Source organism: Castanea sativa, chromosome 3 (assembly GCF_040712315.1).
Source record: "Castanea sativa cultivar Marrone di Chiusa Pesio chromosome 3, ASM4071231v1".
In the NCBI taxonomy this organism is placed as follows: domain Eukaryota; kingdom Viridiplantae; phylum Streptophyta; class Magnoliopsida; order Fagales; family Fagaceae; genus Castanea; species Castanea sativa.
In genome coordinates this window covers 13,079,723-13,087,765 of record NC_134015.1, presented here as the reverse complement: position 1 = coordinate 13,087,765, position 8,043 = coordinate 13,079,723, and the positions used below count along the sequence as shown (strand labels likewise).

The window sequence follows — 8,043 nt, the reverse complement described above, 5'->3', positions numbered from 1 at the left end:
AGAGTATGAGTTTGAAACCTAGGTTAGGGATATTGGAAAGTTGATAAACAAGCTAAAATGCCGCAGTCTATGCAAATAATAGATGAATATAATAAAAAACCCCTCCTCGAATATAAGCCGAGGACAATTTGTATAGCCTTTCTTTTTCTAAGTCAAAGATTACAATTTTTAGTTTCCAAAAGAGAGATTCCCCTCTTCTTTCCTCTCTCGTTTTCTTATATCATTTTTCTTCTTCCCTGTTCATTCACGTGTAACACAGATCTTCCTCCAAGATACTTGTCCCATCCACCACCTTTTTAAAGTCTTCAAATAATAGCTGGAAGGCTGAATACTACTGTTCAGAGGTCATTTCTTTATTAATGCGGCCAGGGAGGTTGATGCAGGGCTTTTAATGCAGTGGTAGCAGTTTTTTCCTCAAATATTTCTCACACGTTCCTGCTTCTAATGGGTGCTTGGATCACGCCTTCACCCAACAGATCTTCCAAAATTCTGTCTCTAAACCCTTTAGCAAGTCTCATGACCTCTTTTGGGTCTGTCCAAGGAGATACTCCTCCTCGGACAACTCCTCGGCCCCTTGTAGTGCGAACTGGCCCGTGGACCGAGAAGACTCCAATTGAACAGACTTATACCCACTAACTAGGCCCAAGGCCCAAACGTGCATTTAAGCATTTTTACCCCCCCCCCACACACACACACACATATATATATAAGGATTGTTGTGGTTACATGAGCCAGTAGTGTTTTTGAAATCAACTCTTCAACTTTGTTTAATTATTTTTGTTTTTTTTATATATAATATAAATATTTCTCATGTTGTCCCTTTTAACCTATGAATTTGTTTCTTTAGGTATACAAAAAATTTTGAGAACACCATCAAGGTTAGTCCTCTCTCTTTTCTTTTTCGTTTTTTTTTTTTTTTTGGTTCTTTTGATGGGTTTTGTAACTTTTTTCTAAATGTTTATTGTAAAGTTGAATTTATTCAATCATGTGTTGGCTTTATTCCGTGCCAAATTTGCTTGTGATTTAGTATTTAGATACCTTGTATTTAGGTGGGAATTATGTAAGAGTTGTGTGTGTAAGAATGTGAAGAAAACTCAAGATATATGCATTCAAAGGAGTCTCGCGACTAACTCACGACTGGCAAGTTGCCAAAGTGGCACACATGTGAAGCATGCAGGAAACTGAAGGGTCACGACAACTGAAGTACTACAGGATAAAAAGTATAGTCTGGCCTAGAAATTATCTCGTGACTCAAACTCACAACTTGTTCCAGTTGCGAGGCCAAGTCGCCAGAATGCCATGTTTTGATGAAAACTGACTTTTTACATTCTTCACGTACCCTACTATAAATACCCTTATACCCAGGGCCAACTGAACCTATAGGCCATTTAGGCCATTGTCTAAGACCCCCAATGGTAAGAGGGCCCCCAATAGTAATACTATATTATATAATATTGCTTTCTCATATGAAAAATAATAATAATAATAAGTAAGGCCCATTTCTCAGCTGAAATGACATAAAATAAAGGCTATTCACATCACCAAATTTTGCTTTCTTGGAAAGAAAAGAAAAAAAAATCATCGCATCCAAATATCCTCTGGATTAAACTTTTGTACCACATTTCATTAAAAAAACCAATGTTTATCACTTGAAATGTAGGGAGGGAGAGAGAGAGAGTAACACTGATTTTCTCAATATACAAGTAACAAATTGCAAAAGAAAATATTACAAAAGGCAGAAAAAAATGAGACAAATAAGAAAAGGCAGAACAGAAAAAAGAAAGAAAAAAAAAACACTCACTCATAGTTGGCTTACTTTGTTACTCATTAATTGGTGTTGGCAATAGACTTGGTGTGCTCACAGATCTTCATTTCAGGTTTGTTTTTGTTCTCTTCCTTTGCCTCTTTCATCTTCTTCATGGGTTGCTGCTGGGATTTTTATTTTTATTTTTTAAAGGAATTTGCTGCTGGGTTTTTTTGAAGACGGTTCTCTTTACTCTTTTTTGTTTGTTCTCTTAAAGTTTGACTCTTTAGGTTTCTCTAGAACTAGAAGGCTATCTAATGGTCCGAATGGACCCACTTAAAGAGTTAACTTTAAAATATTGATATGATTCTAGACTTGTCTAGTCTTACACTTTTTTTTTTTTAAGAAATCAGATTTAGGAATCTTTTTTTTTTTTTAAGAAATTAGATCCAGTGAAAGTGATCTAGTCCTACACATTTTTTAAAGTGTTGATCATCGAGTGATCCTATCATCCTAGTCCTACACTTTTTTTTTTTTAATGAAATCATATTTAGTGGGATGGAGCCATGGAAGGATAGTAGGCTGGTCTTGGTCTTAATCTTAGTGGATCAAGTTGAGTCCTACACATTTTGCTAGTGGGCTGGTCTTAGACTCTTAGTGGATTCAATCAAGTTGAGTCCTACACATTTTGCTAAAAAAATGGTTTACTACTACACAAAAAAAAATATTAATAACAATTATAAAATTAGAATAATTTACTTTGTATTAATATTAATTTTAATTTTTTTGTACAGGTTTAAAGTGTAAAGTGATCATATTAAGTAAAGCTACAATTATGCTTTTGATAAACTAGTATCTATTGTTTCAAACATTAAATTTATATTATTCTAGTTAAATTGTAATTTTTTTTTATAGATTGTGTTTCATTTATTCATAAATATTTTTTAATTACAAATGTCTACTAGAAAATATCCATCTGGATATGCAAAACTAAAAAAAAAAAAAAGACAAAGAGAAGAACTAATTGAATCTCAAAAAGGAGCTATGGACAAATTTATTACTAGTAAAAAACAAAATCTTGCAAAAAATTTAAATGAAGGTTTCATAAATGAACAAGAAATTGATCAAAAAGAGTTAGAAGATAATGAAAATAAACAACAAAATGATAATAATGAAAGTGGTCATGATAATGTTCAAACATGTAATGTCACCATTCTTGACAATGAAGCTCAAAATAATTTAGAGGAGAGTGAAAATATTAATGATCAACCTAATTATATTCCTACAAATATTTTTGATCCAGGTCAATGGAAATTATTGATATAAAATTAAGAGATTTGTTAGTAGAAAATGGTCCAATAAGAGTTGATGATCTAAACTTTCCTATAGATAAGAACTCTAGACATTTTCTACTACACATTATATTCGAAAATTACCAAATGGGGAGAAACATGATAGAAAATGGTTAGTGTATTCGAAAGACTTAGATAAAATATTTTATTTTTGTTGCAAGTTGTTTAATTCAAAATCTAATACTACTCAACTAGCTAATGGAGGAACTAATGGTTGGAAAAATATTAGTTCTATTCTTAAAAATCACGAAACAACCAATGAGCGTATTACTAATATGAATACTTGGATTGATTTAGAACTAAGATAATTGAAGAATAAAACAATTGATAAAAATGTCCAAGAACAAATTAAGAAAGAGAAAGATCATTGGAAAAAAGTGTTATTAAGAATAATAGCGGTGGTAAAAAATCTTGGTATAAATAATTTGGCATTCCGAGGAAAAAACGAAAAGATCTATCAAGAAAATAACGGAAATTTTTTAGTTTAGCAACAAGAAAATAAGAGATGCTTTGTTACAATAGGCAAAAACAAGTGAAGACCCCAAAACAAAAAGTGAAGTTGATTGTTTAGCAACATATGAGATTGAAAGTTTTGCGTTTTTCCTAGGTATGATTATTTTGTATGACATATTATTTGTTGTTAACTCTGTTAGTAAAAATTTACAATCGAAAGACATGCATATTGATGTTGCTATAGATCAATTAAAGGTCTCATGTTTTTGTAAAAAATATATAGAGAAGATGGATTTACATCTGCTATGAATTCATTTAAATAAATTGCAACCAAAATGGAAATAGTGCCTATATTTCGTTAAAAACATATAATTCGTAGGAAGAAACAGTTTGATGAGAATGTCAATGATGAAACAACACAATCCGCTGAAGAATATTTTAGAATTAATTATTTTTTATGTACAGTAGATCAAGCTATTTCTTCAATTGAAAGTAGATTTGAACAATTTCAAATATATGAAAATATTTTGGTTTTTTATTTAATTTTGAAAAACTAAAATCACTAGATGATGATAGTTTGAAAAAAAATTGTCTTAATCTTGAATGTTTTCTCACACATGAAACTTATTCCGATATTGATAGCTTAGATTTATTTTCAGAACTAAAAGTTTTAAAATAAGTTTTGCAAACAAATGAAATCTCTCCAATTAATGTACTAAATTATATAAAGAGTCTAGAATCTTTTCCAAATGCATGTATTGTTTACAGAATATTACTAACTATACCTGTTACAGTTGTTTCCGCAGAAAGAAGTTTTTCAAAATTAAAATTAATAAAATCCTATTTAAGATCAACTATGTTACAAGAAAGATTAAGTAGATTAGTCATATTATCAATTGAAAAGGAAATGTTAGCAGAACTTGAATACAAAAATTTAATTAGTAATTTTGTCTCTCAAAAAGCAAGAAAATAAATTTTAATTGAAAATAATATGAATTTATAATTAAATATAATTAAAGGCCTCGTATAAAGCTTTCACCTAGGGCCCCCAAATTCGTTGAGCCGGCCCTACTTATACCCACGAAATGTAGAGAGCTTCTAGAGAGAATTTTTTAGAGAGAAACCCTAGAGAAGACCAAGATTGACTCATCCACTGTCACGACCCAAACCTATATTACAGAATTTAGAGCATGACCGGCATGTTAATATCAAGTTTACCTTAATACTAACACGAACCAACCTAAACTGAAGGTGCTTATTGAGAATTGTTCCCTGTATATCTGCTTATTTTCTTTCATAAAAGCCATAATATACAAAAATGTGAAAACCTTGAAAATTCATTTCATTTGAACTTTGCAAGATTGCCACTTGGCTGAAACTTCAGGTATTCGTGCAAATATTACATAGCTAAACATTTAGCAAGAACTCTCATTTTACAAACCCAACCCCAAAGACATACATCTAGGGTTCAAACCAAACTAAAGTTCAGAATTACGTCTGTGCTCAAAGGATCAAGTACATCTTGATTCCTCTTATACAACAAAAGAGCTAAACTACTATACAACAAAAAAGACTATACAATCTAAACAAAAGAGAATCACAGAATCTTGCCACCTCTAATATTCTCGCTGCTTCCAGGAAGAACCTGTGCACTAAAATATAATAGGGTGAGCTGCGAAACCCAGTAAGGTTTTTAAGCTTCATGGGCCTTTGATAAGAATGCATGTAACTCAAATATTTTATGGACATGCCAGCTTTGATAAAATAGCCTTCATACTATTCATATTGTTCCTAAATTAACTTATGAACTTTCAAATGAAAATACTTCATTTTCCTTTCATATAATAATAAAAAAACATGATAAGGAACTTAAACATAATTCAACATACTTTTCTTATAACTTCCAAATAACTTAATAGCTATTTTATAATACATATTAGTTAGTCCAATTGTAAGTCTGTCACAACTTAAGGAGGCTTTTAGCACTTAGTGCCAGGCATCTAGCATTCCCCACAATGCTAGGTAATTCTGGAATCATATCATAATACATACTTTCAACCATGGGGGTAGGTTGACATCCTCCACAAGTTGGCGGTTACCAACAAGGGCGGGTTCAGCAGAGCCAGTCCCACTTTTAATGGCCAAACAGAATCTCCATGGAAATACCAGTACTATAACCCCTACTGGTTGAGTTCAGATCATAACAATGGAATAACTAAAAAAAACTATACTTTTCATATACTATACTTTTACATAACTATTTAATAACAGTAGCATATCCAATTCTTTCTTTAAATATTATGTTCGTGATATGAGTAATAGCATCAATATGCTAAAATTATCATATATATAGGATTCAATAAGTCACGAACATAAATCTTTACTTGAATCATGTTTATATGTAATATCTCTAATTAAAAGGTTTTAATGCATTATAATTCTCTAAATAGTCCTTATACTTATCAAACGGACATGTCACAAATCCCTTACCTGAAAACAGAAGACGCGAGAGATTTGTACCAGAGGAGTTCGAGTGTCTGTGTTCTCGTTCTTGTCACCTAAATGAAAGACCAAAACTTATTACTAACAACTCTTCCTAAAATATAAATTTATACCTCAAATACAACCTAACTCTCAACTTAGTAAAATCTTAATTCCCATCATATAGAGTTTCCCCTAAAACAAGGTACAATCACCAAACTCATAACATACCAAAACACAGAGAAAACAAGCCATAAAAATTCATATATGATCTAAACATACCAAAAGATAAGCACATTAAATTATAGCTCAAAATATTTACCTTAACTTCAAAATTAAATCTACAAAGTCATAGTTATCCTACACTGTTTACTGATCATTTCAGTAGCAAATTCCCCATTTGTAAAATACGAATGGGCTGTCAAAACACATCCAATTGTCATGAAATTTTACAGAGCTACTCCCCTGTATGTATAATATATACCGTATAAATTTCAAAGTCAAACCATAAAACCATAATTTATTAAAAATCATACAAGGAAACGTGCTCAAATCTGTCCTGACAGAAATTTATGCAACTTAAAAATTAAACCATTACTTTTGTATTAATCCAAATGCAGTGAGACCACTTCCATAACAACCATATGTGTCTTAAGATTCATAAAAACTACTCCTAGCATCCTAATTCACAGCAAATGATTTAATATAGAATTTTCTTGTAGTGAACATCAAATCTGTCACAGTGACAGCTTCAGTGCATGTTGATACAAAATTCATCAACTAAATGCAAATGGTCTTCAATTCATTTGAGTATTTTTATACCAATACAATAAACATTAAAATAACTTATTAAGCATCCAATAGACCATAACACCATCAAACTTTCAACTTACAAAAACAGAATCACAAGTTTAGCCCCTAAAATCAGATTTGAGAATAAAGAAGGGAAAACAATTAAACTATCAAAATACTCTAAAATCAAATAAGGTTTTAATTACTTACCCACAAATTTGAAGCTGAAACTTTAGCTTTAGGCTCTTAATTCCTTCTTTAGAGTGAGATTTATTGTTTTGGTGAGAGAGGGAGGGAGAGAGGTCTTGCCGTGTGAAAGCAAAGAGAGAAAGAGAAGAAAGAGCAAAACAAATGAAGCAAGAAGCTTCTGGTACAGCAAAAGAGAAGATGAGGAATTGACTTTGAGGGGGTGTACGTGTATAGCAAAGGAGAAAAAGATCAAGACCCACTTTTTAGCATTTATACTTTTCACCCCATATAAACTTATATTTCAAGAAATGCCCAATGACAATATAACTTTGTATATATGTGTGTATATATATATATATATATACACATACATATATCCTTATCTTTATAAAATTTCTTTTCTACAACATTAAAAGAGCATATGTCTTCTATAATATCACAATAGCAAAGTTTTAATGCACTTAAAATAATTAAGGTAATAACAAACATATAAACTCATAAATTTAATTATGCAATTAGGTTGGGGGTGTTACATCCACAATCTTAGACATTTGATTCTCCAAATTCCTCTACTCTCACCCTCTCCATTGACATATTCTTGAAAGGTACATTTGTTAAATCCTTACCTTACCATACCCATATCAGTGAGGAGGTACTTTGGTACTTGCGAAGTTTGGAGATGACCAATTTACTTGGTTGATACAATGGGCTTATTGTGGGATTCAGGAAGCTAAAGAAGACACAGTTAGACTTAAACTTGTTGGAGCAAGAAGCTTGGAGGGCTTAGGTGCATTGGGTAGATTAGGCTTGGAGGGTCTATTGCTATTTGTATACCCAAAATTTATTTTTTAGTGGATCATTTGACCACTTGGAGGGCGGCGGAGAAGTTTTTCGCCAGGTTCTTCGGTTTCCTCTTCAATAACATGTGCCGATTTTATCTTCGTAGTTACATCTCTCTAACTCTTACTCTTACCTTTTAATTGCTACTGTGTTGTGATTAATTATGGTGTAGAGTTGTTTTTTTGTTTGAGT

The 8,043-nt window shown here is 31.6% G+C and overlaps 1 long non-coding RNA gene across 1 annotated transcript; it reads right to left on the bottom strand.

Moving 5' to 3' along the window:
* Positions 1-4,868: 4,868 nt before the first annotated feature.
* LOC142629398 (uncharacterized) lies at positions 4,869-7,216 on the bottom strand. Its single transcript, XR_012843047.1, has 3 exons — positions 7,033-7,216; positions 6,040-6,107; positions 4,869-5,201 (listed from the first exon to the last, which is right to left on the bottom strand). It is a non-coding gene; the product is annotated as an uncharacterized LOC142629398 (long non-coding RNA).
* Positions 7,217-8,043: the final 827 nt, after the last annotated feature.